The following is a 24,415-nucleotide window of genomic DNA, read 5'->3' as shown; positions in this document are numbered from 1 at the left end:
GACAGGTAGTGTGAAACAATGGAGATTATTCGCACAAGAAACAGGGTAAGAATTCTCATACAGACCACCCTTTGGCTTTTTCACATTTCTACAAATAGTTCTTAACAGAAGTAGTTAGACTGCCTGCTGCTCTACAGATATCAAATGATTTTTAAAGTTTTGCATATAAAATTTAATTCATTGTTAAAATTTATGTATTTGAAGAGAAAGAGAGAGAGAGTAGGGGTAGGACAGAGGGAAAGAATTTCAAGCAGACTCCTCACTGAGCAGGAAGCCTGATGAAGGGGTTGCATCTCGCAATCCTGAGATCATGACCTGAGCCAAAATCAAAAGTCAGATGCCTAACAAACTGACCCACCCAGATGCTCCATTAATTCAGTTTTTAAAATCAAAGCAATGTAAGAATAATACAAAGAAAGAGTCACCTTTTCACCTTTTCCCACCTCTCCACTCCCATTCTGCACCCATGTGCCCTTATCCACTTCTGTTTCCATTTTTCTAGTGACCATCTCTAACATTCTAAGCTTCTCCCTTGTTTCTTTATTCATAAACTTTCAACTTTATATACTAGCATCCTGATATGATAAATGAGTTTTGTCCCCTTGTAAGGATACCCACCTCCATCCTCATTCTCCTCTGAATGTGAGAATATTGCAATGTTCAGTTCTTAATTGATTATTGCTAAAAATTTTTTAAATCTATTCAATTTTACATTTCTTGTTCTATTAGCCATAGACATTTTTGTATTGACCCCCTACTTTGTTAGCTGAAGACTAGCTTCAGCTTGTTTCTAAGTGTGCTTAAAAAAAGAAACTGACACAGATAATGTGGAAAGTTGCCTTCAGATAAGTTGAGAATAGAAAACTAAGTTGAAGATGTCTTAATGCTCTTTCATGATTATATGTTTTTCATTCTGATTTCAAGAAAATGGGCTTTGAAAGTTGGCAACTAAGAAAATATGTTTCTTTGCTTAATATGCTAACATCTACAAAAGTGTAATTTTTATAGCTGTGAAAGTATGAGACAAAAAATGGTAAAATAACTTATTATTACCTTTAATGGGAAGAAACTATCTCTTTGCTTTTCTCATTAAGTATTCTACAGCGAGTTCACATATAACACATACTAAATATAATGCTTTTTAATATCTTATATTTTTTCAAACATAGCTATTCTGAAACTCAACAGAAGAAATATATATATAAATTATTAGAAAAACATATTTAAGCCTATCAGTTTGCGGAGGATAGATTTGTGTTGTGGCAGAGAGTGTGAGTCTGGATCAACAAGTGGTCAATCACATGATGAATATTAGATGAGGATCTAATTTTTATTTCATTGGTCAATAATAACAACTTGTTACAAAACTTGAATGAAAGGTTACTATCTAAGCAATTTCCAAGCTTCTAAAAGTGGAAGATGCAAATCATCACCTGATTTCACAGTTTAATGTGCAAAAGTGAACTTCACCAGTTTTCTAGGAGACTGTGCTAAAGCTATCTTTGGAAGAGCATCACATGATAGCAGTATGACTTTATTGGATATTTGGTCTCTTTTAAAGCCTGAATGGGGGTGGGGAAAGAAATAAAAATAGATGGTGTGCAATGTTATGCCAATTACAACATGTAAAGAAAGGCAAACAGAGTGATGGAAAAATAATATACAGTTGCCTCAGATGGGTTTCCGAGAAGCAACCTTTGAGATGCCGTGGTGTCCAAGAAGTGTATTACCATTTATAATGCAATCTCAGGGTCAGCTCTTGCGATGAAAAGAAAGTAGTATTGCAAAGGGAGAAGTTTTGCTGAGGTATGGTCATAATCAGGGATGCCCTGAAGCTGAAAGCGGGGATAGCCTTCAGAGGTTTCCTCAACTGAAACGAAGACATGGAGTTTTTCTAACCTACTCCCATTTCCCACCTCCACATCAACCCCTGGTTGGAGGCTTGCTGCCCCAAGGAAGGTTTTGACTATGGCAAACTGTCGGGAGAGGGCAGAAACCTGAGGATGCTAGTGGGTGTCATTCCTAGCAGCTGGGGGATATTCTCTTCAGTTCTGAAATGGGAATTGGGTGAGGTACCACAGCATTCCAACAATGTTTATCCTTCCACCACAACAGGCATAGCAGCCGAAATTGGGGCTACCACTGACTTGCAGAAGTTTAAGATCCCTCCCGTTTTTTCAGGGCCAGAAAAATGAATTAATTGAAGATATGATGGGGATACTAGCCCTACATCTTTTGGGTTTTTGTGGCACTTACCTCTGCCATTGCCCTATAAATGTGGTATTTGTGATATCATTCTCAATATACTAACTTAACCGTGTGTGGAAGGGGGGGAGAGGGAGGGAAGGAAGTGGTATTTTTTTTTAATTTCAATGAAATATTATATTACCAATCAAGGAATCAATGGTAGGGACATTATGTTACCTACAAAAAGTACCCATTCCAATTATACATGTTGAGACTGAAGAAATGACAAGTGGATGGATGCATCGATCCAATGACAGTAGATCATAGGACTTCACAATATGAGGGAGCCTAAAATGACTCAGGTGTCTGGGTATCAGTGGCAATTCAGACTTCAGACCAATAACACTAAAAATTTAAAGGCTTTCTTTTTTTTTTTCCCAGTATAAAACTTTAAGAATAAATAGATATCATCCCTTTGGGAAAGATGAGAAAAATTATTACTTATATATTTACTATGGTGTGTGGGCCCTTCCTTTCAAGAACTTACTAAAGGATCTGGTATGAATACCAACTTGGGTATAAAATTTAAGTAATGAATCATGATTTCTTAACTGGTATGCTTATACTCAATCTCATAATCACCTATCATTGACTTTTTCTGATTAAACAGATTAAGAAATACCCTTGTTGGCTGACGGACAATCTACATAGGCCCTGGAGATACCATGTTCCTTCAGAACTCTCTGGGGGTCAGGCCTCCCTGGCTCTCACCAAGACCTCAGCACTCATTATGATAACTGCATCTGCCTGGTTTCTATCTGCCTCTATTATGTCAGAATCCTATCATTGCCTTTGCTATCAATGAACTTACTTCAGTGATAGCATCTCTCACCCTCAGCCCTGGCTTATGATGGCTACAACTGAGCTTCTTGATGCTACCAATGCTTCCTCATCATCTCATTCCTTTTGATATGGTAAGCAGAATGTCCTCTGGGTCCTCCCCTAGAAACTCGCAGAGTGTCTCCAGCCTTGTAGAATATAACCATTTTGGCATGTGCATGATTCTAATCCTTTTGACCTTCTTTCTACTGTCTTCCATGGCCAGTCTCACATTTTTACTCTATTTAGCATGGACTAACACTTTCTTTAAGCAACTAAGATTCATTCTATAAACATGTTAGCATCATCTCTTATCCAGTCCTATATCCTAGAAAAAATGTTCCCATATTCATAAATTTCTCCTTTTATAACTTTATATTCCACTCGCCTTGATCCAAGACTCCAGAGTCCAGTCCAGAGGTCCTCTCCCATTTCCTGCTAATATATGATCATAGGTCCCGCATCTCCTCTGTATTCCCTTTCCTCTCTAACCAAACCCAGCATTTTGCCAGTCAGGTGACACTATGACTCAACTTTAGTTATTGCCATGGTGATCAGGAGAAGACATGGGTAAGATCTGGAGAATGACACAAAAGAACTTTGGGGCACTGCCAATGGTCTCATCTTTAAGGAATGTGGAGGAAGAAGTTGTCCTTCACAGTGAGGAGGGGGCTATGTTTTCATAGGCTCAAAGTTTCAGAAGAAGTAGGGATTGAAGATTTTTATGTTTCATCACTCAGGTAGCCTCATTTCACACCCCAAAATCCCATTCTTTCTGAACCAAGATCCTGCCTCATTCAGGAATTTAATTTTCTATATAGATATGATATATTTTATTAAGTTCTGTGTCTAGTCTTCAACTTTCTTTGTCCTCTGACTCCTCTTTCTATGCTGCCAGGAAGGCCTTTTGACTTCCATTGTCAACTTTTAATTGATAGTTAATTTAATTACAGTGAAAAACTGTCCTCAGCTTTTTACTCTTTCCAGAGTATCAGTTGCCCCTAGCAAATATCTAGTTTCATTTTCCTTATATTTGCTCTTTCTTCCATATTTCTAATGTGTCTCATACATTGCTCCCACTAATTCACTTCCTTCCACTGATATGTTATCCCAACCTGCCACCAGTGACAGTTTCAATAATTCCACCACCACCTAGTACCAAGAGCTCTGCACAGTCCACACATCCTGTACTCATCAATGTGACAGAGTCCTCACTGACAGTGAGAAAAGGAATGTCCCAGCTTCCCAATCTTATCATGGCATCCACTTCCTCAGACCTCTCCAGCACCAGCGGTCACAGACCTGTGAGCAGACCCTGATACAGGGACTCGGGGATTCCTGGGCAGGAAGTATACCAGGGAGCCCTCTTGGGACTAACAGCTTTGGTGAAGGAATATGGCATAGCATGTGGCCGTGGCAGGAGTGGGAGAGTAGCAGGCTCACAATCAGACCTCGGCCACCTTTGTAGGAAAGGCTGGAGCCAGGATAACTTCTCAGAAAAGTGCCTCCTGTGGGGAGCAGGCAGAGTATTTATACCCCACACCAACTTCCTTCTGGAAGTTTTTGGGAACCTGGTCACAGTGGTTTTCTTCAACAGAGTGTAACACCCAGCAAACACTGGCAGATGGAAGTGGCTGGCATTTGGCAGTATGCTCTGGAGTTAAGGGTAAGGTCCTTCAGCCTTGAAGGGGAATCTGGGCTGTACATCACAGCATCCACTTCTGCCAGCACAAAGTATAGAATGTAGGGAAAGGAACTATGGACGAAGTCCTGCTGTTTCTTGTCACTGGAGATGATTTGGGATAAAACATTAAATAATTTTTTTATAGATTTTATTTATTTATTTGACAGAGAGTGTGAGCACAAGCCAAGAAAGCAGCAGGCAGAGGGAGAAGCAGGTTCCCCATGGGCAGGGAGCCTGATGTAAGGGTTGATCCCAGGACCCTGGTATCATGACCTGAGCCAAAGGCATACACTTAACTGTCTGAGCCACCCAGGCACTCCAAATAATTAAATTTAATACCTGCATATTTCTCTTCTATTCGCCTTTGCTCTTCTCTTCCGCCATCTTTGCCATGGCTTCATCATTTTATTTTCCCAACTATGCACTAATACCAGATTCACATTACTCACTGTTATATTTAAGTTCTCTTCCTCCAATGGCGGCTGGGTGGTTCAGTGGGTTAAGCCTCTGCCTTCCGCTCAGGTCATGATCCCAGAGTCCTGGGATCGAGCCCCGCATCAGGCTTCCTGCTCGTCAGGGAGTATGCTTCCTCCTCTCTCTCTGCCTGCCTCTCTGCCTACTTGTGATCTCTGTCAGTCAAATAAATAAATAAAATCTTAAAAAAAAAAAAAAAAGTTATCCTCCTCCATCAGGACGGTCTCCCTTTCTCCTAAATAATAAAACCCAATCAGGATGTCTGGGTGGCTCAGTCAGTTAAGTGTCTGCCTTCGGGTCAGGTCATGACCCTGGTATCCTGTGATCTTGGCTCTCCTGGGCTCCCTGCTCAGCAAACAGTCTGCTTCTCCCTCTCCCTTTGTCCCTCCCACCACCTCTCATGCTCCGTCTCCCTCAAATAAGTAAATAAAATCTTTAAAATAAAAATACTCAAAAAAGAAAAACAAACCACAGTCTTTAAACCTTACCTAACTGAATTCCAGCTAACCTATCAACTCTGTATACAAAACATCCACTCAAACCAAACCAGTCTATATATGTCCCCCCACACTCTCCTAAGCACCCAATTTGAATTGTCTCTTTCATGTTTTGCTCCTACCATTGTACCCTTTTGAAAAGTCCTTCTTTCTCTTATTCATCCTTCAAGATGATCTAGACCAAAATTTACACGGCAATTTAAGAGCACACAGTGTACTCTCTACTCTGGATTTTATCACTTGCTATGTAGAACACCCTATTAGAAATTCCTTCCCTATAACCTCCCATCAGCTCTCATATTACTGTTCTGCTTTTTAATTTAGTTTTTCACAAAATTAAGTCTTTTCTCCTTGTCTTCTGTGTAAAGAATTTTACAGCAAGTAGTACTTGGATGCTATATGCCTCTCTGCCTGGTCTCAATAAACCTTAGAAGAATGAATGTGGAAAAGCACCTGCCCCAAGGGAAACATCTGTGCCACTTCCTCATTAAGAAAGAAGCCCTCCCAAATTTGGTGTCTCTTAAATTTAGGATTTGTTCCTGTCCTAGAAATGATAGCCTTAACAGGATGCCAAATTATGTTTCATAAGCACCAGGCTTATCTGTACCAACAGGGGGTGTTGGTGCATTTACTATGTGAAAAGGATAATCATTCTTACATCTTGGAATCCATGCGGGCCCTTCTTTGTGTGAGAAATAAAGTAGAAACTAACATGGTACAATATAATAGCTATGAAAGCCTTTTGTAGCACATTCCCAGTTAGAGGCACCAGGTAAAACACGCCAGGCAATCAGTAATTATCCAATGAATAAAAGACGAACACCAAGCACTTAAGGCAGCATGCTAATGGATTTTATGATTATAGCTATTATTCACGTTGAGTACCAAAGTGCCTCAGGATTAAGTAATTCATATGGAAGAATTTTTTCCCTTTCTTGAGTGCCAATAAAGTTGTGAATTTTAATACATTTTTTAAACTTTCTTTTCTAAATTTTTCAAGGATCCGAGCAATTAGGTTGATTAAAATGCACATTTCACCATTTAACAGCATTCTTTAGTGCTCCTAAGATTTCAGATCACATCATCCTAAAGAAGAATGTCAGAAGACCAGAATCCAGAGCAGGGATTATCACCTAGGGGTAGTTTTGTTCCCAGAGCACATTGGGCAATGTCTGGGATTTTTACAGCTGGGTCTTTCCTGAGTAGAAGCTGAGACGCTGCTGAATATCCTGCATGGAACAGTCCCTACAGCAAGGAATGACTCAGACTAATACCATAGTGCTGAGATAGAGAAGCCCTGATCTACACCAAAGTGCTTTTTTTCAGGATATTTTAGCCATACACCAAACAAAAGAAAGTGCGTTTTCCTCTGGAAATAAGAGTTCATACTATAGCATAAGCTGAAAACCAGTTTATCCATATATCCATGAAAGAAAAAACAGATTTATAAGTAATGATAACAAAGCTTCACCGAAGATTTTTTTCTAGAAATGTTTTATTGTAAGGAAGGTAAGTCATGCCACGGAACAACGTGGAATTAAAATCACAGTAAATTTTGCTTTTGTTTCTGTTATTCTCAGGACTTCAATAACTTTTTTCATAACAACTTTTTGTTATTGTGGTTGAAACTACCTCACATATTCTAAAGTCCCAGGGACTTTATAACATATAAACATTTATACACTTTATATATACTGTGTGTATATATGTATATATATATATATATATATATATATATATATATATATAATAACATATAAACATTTATATACTATATAACATTTATATACTTTCCCAGGACTGGCTATTGTGCAAGACATTGTTACCATTACCATTTGGGTCCTTTAAATGTATTCCAGCCAAATGGTCTCCACAACCTGCTAGCTGTCATTCTTCCTGTGGCTCTAGCCTTTTCATCTTTACTTGCATCTTCCATTCACCAACAAGTGCTCTTAGTCTGGCTTTATGCTTTCAGTGTGTTTAAAGTACACAAATGTAGCAGAACATCTGCTCCATTCCGCAACCAAAGCATCCTCTGATGAAGTGACAGCTCAGAGAGTGACTTGCATTACTTAGCTTCCTAACAGGCATTCATGAGGGTCCTTTCAATAAACAGAGTTACATATTGTTCTCACAATAAGGAGTGATATTTCTTCTGATAGCTGAACAGAAAAGATAAGTAGAGTCATCTGTTTCCATTATATGTTTCATTACTAGCAAATTTCCTCAATGTTTATAGCAGTAAGATTTTTAAAGAGGAAAACAAAAAAGTATATGACTCGCCATACATATAATGCCCAATATTATTAATACTAACTAATGAATTTTTGGCAGTAGGCAATAAAACATTTCATAAAATGGGGGAAAATTTTTACTATTTTTTATATAAGAAAGTTTTATAGAATAGAAAAATAAATGAATTCTATTTTTTTCTCTGGTGAAAACAATAAAAAATAATAGTCAAACTAGTAACATATTAATTTGCACACAAGTTCTTCATGCACTCTTATTTCATGCCAAATATGGTGACATGGTGTAATAATGTATTCGATTTATTCATGAAGAATCTGTGCCTGGTGTATACATTATATGAAATTGATAAGGAAAATGCGACCAGGAAGAAGCTAAGAAGCAATTTTCTTTCAACATACAAAATAACAAAATAACTAGATTTTTTTTTTAATGGAGAAAGAGCTCATTTTCCCCCAAATCAATATAATACCAGCTTCTGGTTTTACAGCTTGATGAATACCTGGATGCTGAGGACAGCTAAAATGGATAATGGGATATTTTGGGAGACCAGTACCTGAGCTTGGTTGTGGGAGTGACCACGAATATGAGTAAGATTTTTTTATTGCTGCTTACTTCTATCATAATGGTTCAAGTTGCTAACAGAACTGCAGCAAAATCAGGGACCTTGGATTTCCTACAAGAAGGCCTCTTAGGGTCTTAATTATACTGTAGGTTTCAGGAGATCAAGTGAAACACCTTAAAATGTCACCTCTCATGGAAAAGGATTACCTTTAAATCAATAGACAAATTTATAATCCTTAATCCATGACATAGTAGATAAATTACCTTGAGGAACTCACATGATCGCTCTGGTTCCTATTTCTTCTTACATAAAATTCCACACTATTTAACAAATATTTATGGACTTCCTCCTAAGCAGAAAACATCAGCAAGGCAAGAGAGAAGAAAATACATTGTCTTCCCACTCTCAAATTATAAGAAAAATCTATTTTTTAAATATTGCAACATGAGGTAGTTGATTAGAAAATCATCCTTAAAGTATTAAGAGGAAAAGACCAAGAACTGAAACAAAGAGAAGAGTGCCCTGATATCAGAATGGGAACCACTTATGTAATTGATTATCAACTGAAACATAGACATTCCTATTGGTTTATTATTGACCAGGTCCTAAACATCCCACCATAGAGGCTCTAAATTACCACATGTGATGTATGTCTCATTTAGTATATAACAGAGCAAAGGAAATAAGAGTGGGATGAACACTGACTCTCTGTCTAATATGAACTAATTTTCACAGTTAAAGGGATCAAGGACAAAAAAGGCAGGAGGTGGGGGAAACAAGCAATTTCTGGCTTCTCTCTCTCTCTCACGTCAATCCACTGCGGCCTTATCTAACATATATGAATCACTCCTTGATCATTACATGGATATGAATTGATTGCCATCTAATTTGTCAAAGGCTGGCTTGGGACAAAGAGAAAATCTAAACGGTCTCTCAATTATGCATTCTTTCAGATTCTGTAAGTATACAGATCATCAGAAAGTATATATTAAATTATATTGTCTTCACTCTTTACAAGAGTTCAGTTTATGAGTTAAAATAAAATATACTCTCAACATATATACATAGTAGGTATTAATATAATAAAGTTCATTTGGAAGCTTTTTTTCTCTATTTTCTGCAATCATCAGGACTGATCTTCTCTCGCTAACCCCTAAACCTCAGATTCTTGTTAACCTGGAATATTTAAATATATTTCAGGGAATCCATGAACTCCCCAAAATTTAATGCAAAAAAAGCATTTTCTTCTGGGCTAGATTGGGGACAGATCAAGTGCTTTTATTATCTCCCTTTAAAAGTCTGTAATCTTTAAAAGCATTGTGAACCACTCACTCACTGCTTTACTTGGAAGTCCTAGATTTAGAAGAGGGGATATTATATTCTAAGTACAATTCGTCCCTAAATAATCTTCCTCATGATTCAGAGTCATAAGTATCACCCTACATTACTTTCCACAGTGAGGGTAATAGTTTCCATGTCATGAGTATGGGTCTGTGGAGCGTGGAAGTAAGACAGGATTAGGATAGAAAGAAGCCTTACCACTGACATTCAAGTTACCATGTAATTACAAGATTTCTTGGATACTTGGTTTGGATACATAAGCCAAAGGTTGGGAAAGACACAGCTGGAATTCTGATTTAATATGCCTTCTTTTGGAGGAAGCCGTACATAATTTTATCCCAACTGATGATGATGAGTCAAGCTTCCGAAGCTATGCAGGCAGGCTGCCATTATCACATTTGCGTGCTTTTTCAGTCTCAGAAAGATAAGTTAAGGCAGCCGTTATTCCCTTTGGATCTACAAGACCTCATACCAGAGGTCCCTTCAGTTTTTTGCCTCGGTACTCCAACTTACTCCCAGAACCTTTAACTAAGAAAGTTTTCTAACTCCACAAAGTGTCCCTCACAATGTAGTAGACTCTCCAGAGAAGTTCAGGATTTGCTAAGGTCAATAGTGGCTCCCAGAAAAATGAAGTAGGGCTACATTTTTACTTCATTCTTTTTTTACTTTATATTTTGATATCCTTTTAGTTATGGGTTGGATTGATGCCCTACTTCCTTTTTCTGGAGTGAACAGAAAGCTAAACATGATTTTATTGTCATAAAATAGGATTGCCATTTGCCTAGCTGTGCTATATAATTAATTACCAGCATAAGAAATGGCTATAGGTAAACTATTCCAAATCTTAAATCATTTTTTCCAGCAGCCCACCTCCATCATTTTATAAGCTTAAACCTCACAAAATAGAGCATCTCCTGCTCTTCTAAATAATCTTGGTGCATGCCATAACTTGAATGAAATATACCTGAAAATATTTTGACTCATAGAAGATATTACTAACAGATCATGGCACTAGCTTTTATCCACAGGTTAGGTCCCATTTATATCTACACCCAGTATACAATAACTTTAAAAGTCCTTCTTCTCAAATTCCTGGCATAATAATAAATTTTCCAGGTTTCCTTCCAAACACTTATAAGGATTTCCCAAGGGGCTTACACAAGTTCATGAATCAATTGATAACACCTACCAAGGTAATGGGGGGACAAAGGCTCTCTCACTGCTATTTGAGACCCCAAGAATTCATCCTCCCTGGTGGATTTGATGGCTTTTACCCTCATCACCAGGTGTTTGGTAGTGAGACACCCCTGTCACCGCAGCTGATGCTGTCACCGCAGCTGATGCTGCCAGTCTACCAAGGAAGACAGCATGGCAATTTCATGTAATACTCAACTGGGGGATCTTAGGGCCAAATTCCTTAGTCTAAAATGTTATCATTCTTTGAATTCATGCACATGCTGCTATAATTGTTATGTATCTTAGACGCATACATTTTTGTCTTAGCTGCATTGGATTAGCTCAAACACTAGAATGTAGGGGTTTTTTGTTGTTGTGGTGGTTTATTTTGTTTTGTTTTGTTTTAAGTAGTCTCCATGCCTACCATGGAGCCCAACATAGGGTTTGAACTCACAACCCTGAGATCAATACCTAGAGATAGAGTTGGATGCTTAACCGACTGAGCCACCCAGGCACCCCAGAATGTAGATTAAATCACAGAATATTGATGACATGCAAATAAAGCATCCATGTTGTCATTTACAAAAATACCCTTTTTACTTGTAGACACTTCCCTCACTCTCTACAGCTATTCCAGTATGTCCTTCCTTAAACTCAGTTTAAGAATTCTTTACTCAGGGAACCTGGGTGGCTCAGTGGGTTAAGCCTCTGCCTTTGGCTCAGGTCATGATCTCAGAGTCCTGGGATCAAGCCCTGCATCGGGCTCTCTGCTCAGCAGGGATCCTGCTTCCCCCCACACACCCCGCCTCTCTGTCTACTTGTGATCTCTGTCAAATAAATAAAATCTTTAATTAAAAAAAAAAATTCTATACTCACCAACTGAGTTTCACAGTTTGTTTTTTTTCTCTTCACCAAACTTTCTCTTTCTGTGTTTCCTAATGTAGATTGACTCAGTTTCTTTCCCAGCAAGAAGGGCTTATTTCTCTATTAGAAGAAGAAGAAAAAGAGGTGCTTATCAATGGTGACATTCAAATTCTCTTTGGTGGCTGCAGAAGAAGAAAAATTTAATTTTTGTACCATAATCACAGGCATTTTCCTGAATGCAAACCATAGCATTAGTGTGAATGCTATGAAGGTATGAAGCAACTTCAGAATATGATCACACAAGACATATGTTTCCCTCCTATAATACCTGCATTCGCTGTAAGTGCAAGTCCAATGACTAGACTCAATTTTTTAATTCAATAAATTCCCATTTAGAAGCCCACACTATCTTTCCTACAGCATACCATTGATTGGGATTATTTCAGCTTGAAAGATGTGTTAAGTTTTTTAATTTTATGGCAGGAGGAATTCAGTTTCCAAACTCTTTTTTATTCTTAGTAAAAATTGTATCTTCAAATTAATACATGTGGTGGGGGGAAATCCAAAATATTTCTCTTGGGAAAAAGAAAGATTGAAATGAAAATGGATATATCAACTAAAGGATGACAATGCTACCCATCAACAATTCCATCTGCAAGTACTTGCCCAGCTAAAGCATCTGGCTATATCTGGAACAAAATTTTTTATCTGTCTACAACCCCAGGCATGCTAGAAATGAAGCATTATTCATTTTATTGTATTAGTCAAGTTACTTTCTCTTAATACCTCATTGGTTTTTTTTAAGATTTTGTTTATTTATTTGACAGACAGAGATCATAAGCAGGGAGAGAGGCAGGCAGAGAGAGAGAGAGGAGGAAGCAGGCTCCTCGCAGAGCAGAGAGCCCAATGTGAGGCTGGATCCCAGGACCCTGGGATCATGACCTCAGCCCAAGGCAGAGGCTTTCCCCACTGAGCCACCCAGGTGCCCCAATACCTCATTCTTCTAGAATGATTGGAAACAATTTCATTCCGTTTGTAGTCTTCTTCAGGATTTTATCTAAGTTCTGAAGGGCTTACAAAGTACCAGGGAATCAAAGTGTATACATTCATATTTCAGTGTCCTCTGTGCAAGTAGGCATTTGCCAAGACCTTCATCTTCATGTCTGATCCACAAGGACTGTTAAGTCAGAGGATTTCTATATTACTTCTGCCTTATTAAGGGCCTCAGAACCAAATTATTTTTTAAGCTATTCCAGTGCAAAAGAAACTGTGTGAGGTGATCGAATCACTCTCCCACAGGCAACCCTCTCTCCAGTGCCTTGCTGTACTCCTGGGATTCTGATCACAGTTCAAACCTTTTTCCAAGAAAGTTCACTAAAACTCCCAAGCATCTTGCCAGTCCAAGGACCCTGTGGCCCTTTGATATCTATCCACCCTCCTCAACACAGCATTATAAATGGAGAGAAAAAGGAAAAGGAGACATACTTTCCTTTGTTTTCCCCAGATGCTCTCAGTATTCTGTATATCCTTTGCATGCTGAGAGTTCAATAAGGGACCAGAATCCCAGAAACCTTAGATACATTTTCTTTTCACAAGAACTTATTCACAAAAAGAAATTACTATGAATAATATAGAACTTCATCAAAGACAGAGTAGAATCTAGGGGAAACCCTTAACTGGTGCCATTTGCCTACTCTCTTGATGGAAACCGTTTTATTGCTTCTTCCTCTTTATCTAACATTCACAAAATATATAAGAAAAATTAAAAATTTTCTTTCTATTGAGCTCAAAAGTGGATGGGCCAACTCTGTGTGAGGCTGTCTTTTCTTATATTTTCTGTAGAATTTTTTTTAATATTAATATTGTGAAAATGTTTCAGGAAGCGTTGAAATTTTCTATAGATTTCTTTTTTATAAAAGGTTAAGCTAGATAGATAAGATAGATAAGATAAGATAGTGAAGTATGAAAGATGTCTCCTCCTTCCCTTTTGAAACTGCATCGCAAAATAATAAGGCGAACATAAAATAGCAAAGATACTCCATCTCTGATGGAACGAAGATATACCCGTAGCCAAAACCCATATCAATTGGGTTATGGGGGGCACTGACCACACTGAGAGAATATGTGGAGAAGATTCCAGCAGCTAAAATACCAGACAGAGCACTGGGTTTTCCAGAGTCAAGGCACACCCAGAAGGACACGGTTAGTGACCCATTACTTAGATCTACAAAAATGGGATATATGGACTGTCTACAGATGCCATCCTAGATCCCTTCACATATTCCTTCTCACATCACGATGTGGCAGAAGCAACAGCTAAATTTGGAAATATAAGAAAACATCATATCTGCAAATGTGCTGAATGCAGAGATGTGTGAATGATCAGAAACTCGGAAGCTTCCTATTTCCCTCAGCTAAGCAGCTGGAGGGCTTCACAGTGAGCCAGGGAAGGTTTCTATGAGCCCAGACAACAGCCCTGGCTCTCTATCAACCACCCTCTAATAAATTACTGGTCTGGGAAGAAATCACCTGTTTGAACATAGTCTTTGTAATTGTATAAGATTTATAAAATACATATTAAAAAAGCAAAAGGAAAAAAATTGAGGGGGGGAAATAAACAGGAAAGTGGTGTTCTTAAAAATGAAAATATTGAACAAAAACATTTTTAATAACTCAAAAACAGTAGTAAAACTATTTTACTTAAAAATCAAGAGATCTAGAAACATACAGAATTTGATTAAGGATTGAGAAGCAACCAAAGCAAAGGAAAAATGATAAGAAAAGTCTATGAAGGAAGTAGAAGAGAACATAAAATATAGGGGTGTCTGGGTGACTCAGTTGGTTAAGTGACCAACTCTTGTTTTTAGCTCAGGTCATGATCTCAGGATCCTGAGATCCACCCCCCTCCGTGGGCTCCCCACTGGGTGTGGAGCTGGCTTGAGGTTTTGAGATTGTCTATTTCCCTCTCCCTCTGCTCCTACCCAGGGCTTGCTTGCTGTCTCTCTCTCTCTCTCTAAAACTAAAAAAGGAAAAGAAAAGAAAAGAAAATATATCATGACAGAAATGAAGGCTACAAAATTTAAATTAGAAAATCCTTTCTTGAAATAAAAAAAAATGCAGTTAAAATTATAGATTATAAAAAAAAGTTATAGATAAAAAGGGCATACCGTGGGTCAGAAAATATAGAAACAAAATTTTCAACTGCAATACTTGTCCTGGAAAAATTACTGATTTTCCAAGAAAAGAAAGAACTTTTTAAAGTCCAGAAAAAAAGACACTACTTCCCTTCCAAAAATTAGAGTGTCCTCTCCTTTCTCACAGTAGTAGTCATTTCTGGGAAAGAGTAGAACAATACATACAACCTCCTCACGAGAAAAAAATCATTCCACAAGAAAAACTTACCTGACCAAGCTGTCTTACAAGTTTAAAAACCACAGCCATATATATATATATATAATTTTTTTTCTCAGAAAATGTGATTCACATGATCTATTTTTGAAAATTGTATTGGAAAATGAACTTAAAATGAAAAAGAAATCAATAAGACAATCTGGTAAAAAAAAAAAAAAACACTGACATTGAGCATTGAGTTCATTTGAATAGAAGATATAGGTTAAAACCCATTACAGAAGCTATATTTACAGAGAATTTTAACATTATAAACTGTGGCCTAGTAGAAATAGTGATGTAGCTAGTAAAATTTGGGATGGCAAAGTACAGAAAACACATAACTTGAGATCAGAAGATATAGCTGCTTAATCAAGTGATAAAGATATACTCAACAGTATGAAGATTAATTACAAAAAGAAATAATACTAATAATATAAAACCAGCAAAATAAAAATCAGTGGAGTTATGAGGGTATCAAATTATGTTAATTATATTATCATTCATAGTAGTCAGTGAATCATTTACTGATGAAATAAGAATTAAAATCATTAAATAAATTAATAGCAATCAAGGTAACTACTTGAGGAACTAAAAGCAGACTGCACAAAATTGTAGAGTATCAAAAGAATAAATATATGAAGTCAAATATTTTCTAATTGTGGAATGATAAGAAATCAACAATAAGATGAGGGGAATGGGAAATAGGAAATGTTGGCAAGACTAGATATGGATCAATAAAAATAATTTAATAAAAAATTGTGTCAATACAAAAATAAACTAATAAATCATTTTAATAATAAAATTTAAAATTCAGAAGGGATGAAGAAAGTCTGTGGTAGCTCTGTACAGTGTCATTTAGCTATCTGGAACCAGATGCCCTTCCCTGTGTAGTTCTAGGCAGAGACTGGACAAAAGAACAGTTTCCAGGAGACTGGTAAGGCGGAAATGAAGCAGCAGTTACTACGCTCCAGAGACTGACCTCGGCTCCCAGCACAGCTGCAGGTCATCTGTCCTCAAGGCTCGCCTTGCTTGCCTTTTTTTTTTTCTTTCTTTTTTAAAGTGGCGTGATTCATTTCCTTTTTTTTTTTTTTTAAGATTTTATTTATTTTTTTATTTGACAGAGAGAGAGAGAGATCACAAGTAGGCAGAGGCAGGCGGGGGGGGGGGGGGTGGAAGCAGGCTCCCCGCTAAGCACAGAGCCTGATGTGGGGCTCGATTCCAGGACCCTGAGATCATGACCTGAGCCAAAGGCAGAGGCTCAACCCTCTGAGCCACCCAGGTGCCCCCTGGCTTGCTTTTGATGACGGGTTTGCTGCGGAGTCTGTGGCTCTTATAGTCTCCACAGGAGTTTCTCTTTCAGCTTCTCCAAGTCCTGAACCAGGTGCGTGTGCCACTCTGGTGCCAAAAACTGCCAGCTCCTCCTGCGGCTCCTTCTGCTTTGATTTTGAGATTGGAAATGGTAAGAGGCAGACGTGGTTGGTCTCCAGCTTGTCCTCACGAATTCCAATGTTTCCTTGCTCTCTCCCTCTTCATAGCTGGGTTGTCTTCCTGATCGTTAGTCTTGCTCATTCACAGTAACTTCTGGCCCCCCAGTGGACCTCCTCATTGGATCTCACAATTACATAAGGTCTAATGCCTACAGCAAATCCTTTATTCAGTGTCACGCGCAGTCGTGATTCTCCAAATGAATCTTAACGGATATGAAAACAATGATAACAGAAGGGAAACAGAGCCTTTAAGATAGGTTCTCTGAAGTGGTCCTGGGGTTTCTGGAATAGGTTCTCTGGTCTGATCAAAGGCCGATAAAGGCCTTAATGATCATTTTGCCAGGGATAAGGGAATTAAAACCAGCCCATGGCACGCAGTGGAAAAGAATTACTTAAATTAACACCTTCAGAAACCTCTATTATTAGTATCTAAATATGGCAAGGCTTAGGATGACTGATATTCACTATCATTGCACAGTTTAGAAAGAATAAGGAGTTCATTGAAGTTGGTTGGTTGCTTGAAAGGGTACTGGAAAAGGAAGGGGGGGGGGAGGTCATGGATCTTAAAACTTGAGTCTTTAAATTCCAAGCTGAAGGTCTGACTGACCAGTACTTTCTCAAACAAATGAACCCCTCTTATTTCCTGTTGCTGAAGCACTGAGATTTCTGAAAAACAAGTCCTAAAATCTAAACTTCACATGGTCGAATTACAGCACAAATTGAATCCCCAGGGATGAAAGGTCTCTGATATTACAATTAAGGCACTGCTTGGGAAGGACTTGGACCCCAAATATCAGGGTAGGTTCAGGTAGAATGTTATGAAGTGAGGAACTTGAAATCCTAAATCCTTCTGCCTATGCCCAAAGAAGAGGTTTCCATTCCTGTCTGAGAAGATCAGTTTTCTGTTGCCTGAAGACACTGTTGCAGGATCCCCTGAGGCAGCTATCTTACAAAGAATTACTAACTCTTGACCTATAGTCTATCTTACATCATACAACCAGACAAATCTTGGAAGGTACCAGAGGGTAAAGTAAAAGAGTGGCCACTGAGGAGCAATAAAATGTATCAGGAATTTTAGGATTTTGCTATTTTATGTCAACAGAAATCTGGGGGAGCATATAGAAGGGATCCTAAGGATGGTGCTGCTGGGGAAAAAAATGTAACATTGGTCCAAGCTCAGATGATCAGTATGGGCTCACAAAGCAAAGATTCCAGACTGAATGTGTCAATGAGAAGTGGAAGTGGCTCTAATGTTTTATTGGGTTGATTGACTGAAGCCTGGACCCAGTGGTGACTACATGAGATGAAGTTAAAATGCTAGAGCTTTCCTGGTATTTCATAGAGCAATAGTTTTCAAAGTATAATTCACAGATGCCTATTCCCCATAAACTTTATACAATGTGTCATCAACTAATGCATTATTTACTTTTTTCACTTCCTTGACATTTACACTGATGATAGAAATTATGAGTAGAAGTGTTCACATCTTACCATGAATCACAGCAATGGCATTAAACTGTGCTGACAGTCATTGTATTCTTCACTCCAGTGAGTTTTTCAGTTCCATTGTTGTGTTCTTAAGCTCCATTGTTTCTGTTTTGCATATTTTTAGTATTATCTATTTCTTTGCTGAAATTCTGTTTATGCATTGTCCTGTTTATCATGTTAGCCATTTTCATAAGAGTTCTTTTTAATTCTGTTAGATAAATCACATAATTCCATTTCATTGGAATTGGTTTCTAGAAATGTACCTCGTTCCTTTGTTTGAAACCCCTTTGCCTGATTCTTCATTTTCCTTGACTCTCTGTGTTGGTGTCTGTACATTAGACAGAGCAAGCACCTATTTCAGTTTTCATGAACTAGCTGTGTGAAGAAGAAGACCCTCCTCAATCATCCCAGCCAGAAAGTTCTGGGAGCCTCTACCAACCCTTTCCTTCTCCAGGGAGAAGCAGGCAGATGTGATTTTTGTCTGCTCACTTTGTACTGAGACACAGTGGGAGGCTATGGCATCTACCAACTCAAGAGGCTGCTTCCTTTTTCCCTGTTAGTGGCTTGATTGTTCTGAATTCATCAAAGCTTCAAGACTTTTAAGACAGATGCTCTTTCTTTGGTAGCCTTGGAGAAGTTGAGATACTAACTGTACAGATCAACATTTTCTCTCCCCCAGAGGGAAGCTGAGCCTTGGGCATTCTTCATCCACTTGCTTTATATTGAGTTAGGAGAGGATCAGTAGCATCTACCAGCCCAAGGCACCACCTCTGTTCTTGCCCAGGCAGCTAGACTGTACCAGACTCATCAGAGCTCAAAGTCTAGCAAGACATAAGCCAGTCCTCTAAGGAGTTCCTCCAAAAAGTTGGAGACACTGGGCATGCAAACCAACTTCTCTTCCCAGGGTGAAACTGGAAGCTAAGTGGTCTCTTCCTGATCACATGGCACTAAGTTGGGTGCAAGGTCTCTGACAAGACGATGTCTGGGATCTCCTGCTAACTATGGAGAGCACATTCTCCTAGAATGCTACAGCCCTTCCACTAGTATCTGATTTATCTGTACACAGTCAATAATTATTACTGAATAAGTGTATTTGTGGGGATAAGAAGGGTCCAGAGCCAACTTCCTTTCAACTTATGTCACTGAAATCGATATATTATGGGTAAATTTAAAGCAGTAAAACAATGGTTTTTAAAATTAGGAATAAGACAAGGATACTTGTTGTTATAGACTGTTTTGTGTCCCCACAAAATTCAAATGTTGAAGTCCTAACCCCTAGGCCCCCAGAAGGGGACTATATTTGAAGATAAGGTCTTTGAAGAGATAATTAAGTTAGAATGAGATTATTGGATGTACCTTAATCTACTATGACTGTTGTCTTTATATAAGGGGAGGAGATTAGGACATGGATATACACAGAGTGGAAACCATGCAAAGATACTAGAAGAAGGTGGTCATACACATCCAATCCTGCCAACATCTTCTTCTCAGACTTCTAGCCTTCAGAATTGTGAGAAAATAAATGTCTACTGTTTAAGCCACCTAGTCTGTGGTATTTTGTTATGGTAGTCCTAACAGACTGATTACCTATTATCACGACATCTATTCTACATGGCATTGAAGGTCTTAAACAAGGCAATGATGATTGGTATATAATAGATAAATGATAGGTAGATAGATAGATAGTTAGATAATAAAATATAAGGATAGGAAAGTAAGAAGTAAAATTGTCACATCTTGAAAAAGAAGTAAAATTGTCACTATCCCATGGAAGAAAAACTAAAAGAGAAGAATTTGAGCACTTTTTTACCACATACACAGCAAGAAGAGACAATGGAAAAAGCACAGACCTTCATTTTAAGAGTACTGTTATGTCCCCATGATGCTCCTACTAGTTACATTTCTGAAACTTAAAAAATAAATCTAGGTTTTCCTTCTTATGCTGTATTTTTGTCACAACACTGGAGAAAATTCAAAGATAAAGCAAATACACACTTATGTATGTTCACCTACAGAAAAAAATGGAATTAAAAGAATTGGAATTTAAAAACAAGAATTTGGGGAACTAGCAGTAATTAACACTTGAAATTTTATACATTGCAATAGGCAGAATTCTAAGATGACCTCCAATGACCTTTTCCCTTGTACAGCCCCTCCCTTTTAAGTGTGGGTGGAATCTATGAATATAGTGAGACATCAGTCCTATGATTATGTTACCAATTACATAATAAAGCAGCTCATTCTTGAAAAATACACCAAGAAAAGCACTCAGGTAAAATTGGTACTCTCATTACTTGTTCACAGATATCCACTCATCCCAATCCTAATTTTCAGAGATTTCATTAATGTTAATTTGCAACTCAAAAGCCTGGTACATGCATGAGTGAGTGAGTGTGTGTGTGTGCCTGTGCACGCAGATATACGTGTGCTTCCGGAGCTTCAGAAAAGCCTGAAGTTAAGATCCTGTTTTGGCACCTGGCTGGCTCAGTGGGTTAAAGCCTCTGCTCTTGCCTCAGGTCATCATGATCCCAGGGATCAAGCCCTGCATCAGCAGGGAGCCTGCTCTTCCCCCTTCTCTCTGCCTGCTTGTGATCTCTGTCTGTTAAATAAATAAACAAAATCTTTAAAGAAAAAAAAAGACCCTGTTTTTGCCTTTGTCAGGTTGTTTTTTTTGTTTGTTTTTTTTTGTTTGTTTGTTTGTTTGTTTTAACAAAACAAAATTAGGGCACCTTGGTGGCTCAGTCAGTTAAGCGTCTACCTTCGGCTCAGGTCAGGATCCCAGGTCCTGGGTTGGAGCTCCACACCGGAGGTGGTGGGGGGGGTGGTTCTTGCTCAGTGGGGAGCCTGCTTCTTTCTCCCTCTCCTGCCTGTTCCCCCTGCTAGTGCTCACTCTCTCTCTCTCTCTGATTAAAATAAATAAAATAGGGTGAGCCTGGTGGTGGGTATTATGAAGGGCACACAATGCATGGAGCACTGGGTGTGGTACATAAACAATGAATTTTGGAACACTGAAAAAAAAATAAAATTTATAAATAAATAAATAAATAAATACAGGACAAAATCAAATTTAATAACATATGTGTGGGGAATGCACACAGACATGGTACTCAGGCACAATGGGGTACAAATGCCTTCCTGAATTAATAGAAGAGGGTAGGGGCTTGGGCCGTGAAAAAGAAGGAAAGAAATTCACAGGACAATGGAAACAATTAAATGTTTGGTAGACAAATGTTTCCTCTGCCAGGTAGATGAGGTACTCAGGTAAAATTTAAGTTTAAACTTCTGCGAAGTTTCACACATTAAAATTGTGCTCATAGGATTTTTTTGTCCCATTGAACCTGTCTATTTGTCTTGACAGTAGGTCAGTTTAGGCAAACTCAGTTCAGAGGGCAGCGATGTCAGTTCCTACCCAGGGTGTGGTGAATGGGGGTTAGTCTTCTGATGCCCAACTTCACAGTCCGCAGCTGAAGGATTCCCTACAGGCTTCAATCTTCCTTTCTTCCAGAAGAATGAAAGAGGAAAAAGAAACCAAGCGCTTTTATGTTCAGAGGACAGAATTTCCTCTTATTTCATTTTCACTAATTCTCAGATTATCAACTTTCCACTTTATCCTGAAGGACTCAGTGACTTTAAAATTCCAAACCTGTAGTTCTATCAGTTTATTCAATAAACATGTCTTTCCATCAACTTTTAGTGATAAATGAACTACACATAATCTGATATTATGTAAGGTATAAATATCTTTGAAAACCACTTAAAAGTCTCAAACTTTAAAATTTGAAAGCTCTCTCAGCAAGAATTCCCCTAAATTTGTTCTCCGAGATCATCACAGAATAGCTTGAAGAGTGAATGAATGAATGAAGGCAGCCAGCGGGGAGAGACTGAGGGATGTCACAGGACAACTGTACACAACCACAAAGGTAATAGCTCACCAGCTTCTTTAGTAAATTGCCTGGTGACACGAATATTTATGTCCTTCCTCTTCCAACCTCAGTGCCTGTAGGTTAGCTACACAAACCCAAGGTCCCTCAGGGGCCCCAGTCATCTCCTCTTCAGCCTGTGCAACGCGTATGGAGTTGCACCACTCACGGGTCTGACTGGCAAGACAAAAGCACTTTTCTGCCCAGTTTCTAGGAGGGTTGAACTGTCAAGTCCCAGCTCCTCAGTTAAAGACAACTGCCTTGCCCAAAGTTACACTCCCTTCCCCGTGAAGCCCTCATATTGGCCTATGGGTACTAGAAGGAGCTAGAAGACCCAGCCCTTTCTAGGTCTGCCTAGAATTCAGGATCACTTTGAAAAGTTTGCTTACCCTCAGAGCTTCTTGAAGAATTGACTAGTGCTTCCATGATGATTCCCTCAGCCCAATTCTGCTTCCTTCTCTTCCCATCCCGCATCTCCTTTCTTGGCACAAGCCAGTCATTGTTGCCCAGTTGGCTTCCCAGGGAGCCTCACCTGTGACTGCAGCAGTTTCTTAGCAGGGAGATGATACAGAGTCCTAAAGCCTGCTTGTCTTGGGGTTCTTGGTTGTACTAAGCCCATCCAAAAGGTGACAGAGAAGGAAATTACTAAGCTTATTAAGGCAAATAGTCAAAACCAGTTATAGAGAAATGCATTTGGTTTGTATCCTAATCAGTTCTAAGGCATTGCTGTATTCCACAGTTGTTGTTTTAAAAGACAGGTTAGCAGTTATTTCTACCATCCTTTCTGCATAATCTGGGAGAGGGCTGAAGGCAGAGAAGGGAGAACCTCTCCGTAGCTAATTTCCCTATGAGAGAGGCACAAGCCTCCAAGTAAAATTTCCGCCTGAAATCTTTTTTCACTGTCCATTTCTACCTATCAAGACATATTAATAAAACTTTGTTCATACTTTTTAAATCCTTTATGCCTCAAAGAAGACAGTGCTAGCAGGAGAGATAATAAGATCCATTTAGGAAGCTTTTTGATATTTCAAGCATACTTTAAGCATATTCATTTGTCTTTGATGGCTCCCACAAATTATAAGGCAAAAAAAATAGACTGATGTTTTAAATTCAGAGAGGCAGGTATGTTATGAAAAAGAAAGAATTTTGTCCGGTCCTCATCTGTGCTAAACCCTCCCAGAAGTTCTGAGCACATAATAAGGGCTTAATAGTACTTGTTAAATAAGCAACCAAAGGACTCAGCATATTTACCATCATTTAGAGTATATTTTCTTCATTTCTAAAAAATTTAAGATGATTTCCCCCCTTATTTTTCTCCTCACTTTCTCCTCACTTAGGTGATAATGCCATATTTCATCTGAAAAGCACATTTTCTGCCCTTTGTATTAGAGGCAGAAATCAACCTGGAATGAGAGACCATGGCTGTCAGTCTCCAAACAAAATTTAAAGCAGTTTCTGGAGGCAATTAATTTACTTGGCACTAATTTCTGTCACAATTCTCCCACCCTCCATTCTTTCATCATATTATGAGCTAGTAACACAGATGAAAAGAGGGAAAGGATGTTCTTACATTCTTCCATTGTTTAAAAAAAAATTTACATGTACTTCTTTTTTATTTATAAACATTTAAAATTTTTTTATTAGATATTGAGTATGTACAAAATTATATTTATAAAATATGTATGAGTTACAAAATAAAAATGCAGTGAGTACTTAAGTATCCAACATCTACTTTACTTCTATTGTAAATCGGATACTGTATGAAAGATAACAAAATGAATGAAACAAGGCTCAAAAACTAGGAAAGAAAACATATGCGGCCCCCAAATTTAATAATGACAGGAATGCAAGTAGGGTAGAGTGTCCCTGAGCACAGAAGTGGGAGAGGTCAAGACTGGCAGAGGAAGGAAAGACTTCCTGGGGGAGGGGGCTCTATGATGGAGTCTTGAAGGATGAGTCAGGATTCGTTGGATTTGAGCTAAAGAAGCTGTTCTAGACAGAGTTTCTGAAAACAGTGGTAGTGGGAATTGGCCAGAAGAAGCAGACAACAAGATATTTCAGCATATGAGATCAATGGAACCAGGGTTACAACCGAGAGAGCGTGAGCTGAGGAGAATCACTGGAAGAAGACAATAATGACGAGAGAGAAAAGGGAAATGATGGCTCTGGGAAAGGTAAAGGACGAGGGTCAGCAGACTGCTGTGGGTCAAATC

At 38.5% G+C, this 24,415-nt stretch overlaps 1 long non-coding RNA gene across 2 annotated transcripts; it reads right to left on the bottom strand.

Annotated features, from left to right (window-relative positions):
- Positions 1-7,520: 7,520 nt before the first annotated feature.
- On the bottom strand, positions 7,521-22,802 carry LOC116583070. Of its 2 annotated transcripts, none has more exons than XR_004282599.1 (5): positions 22,735-22,802; positions 21,692-21,780; positions 11,930-12,037; positions 8,800-8,885; positions 7,521-7,883 (listed from the first exon to the last, which is right to left on the bottom strand). It is a non-coding gene; the product is annotated as an uncharacterized LOC116583070 (long non-coding RNA). The 2 variants fall into 2 exon arrangements; XR_004282605.1 differs by having other exon boundaries at positions 8,814-8,885.
- Between the last annotated feature and the right edge of the window lie 1,613 nt (positions 22,803-24,415).

The sequence above is a fragment of the Mustela erminea genome, chromosome 2 (assembly GCF_009829155.1).
Source record: "Mustela erminea isolate mMusErm1 chromosome 2, mMusErm1.Pri, whole genome shotgun sequence".
Classification (NCBI taxonomy): domain Eukaryota; kingdom Metazoa; phylum Chordata; class Mammalia; order Carnivora; family Mustelidae; genus Mustela; species Mustela erminea.
The sequence above is the reverse complement of the archived record's forward strand: the minus strand, read 5'-3'. Positions and strand labels throughout refer to the sequence as shown.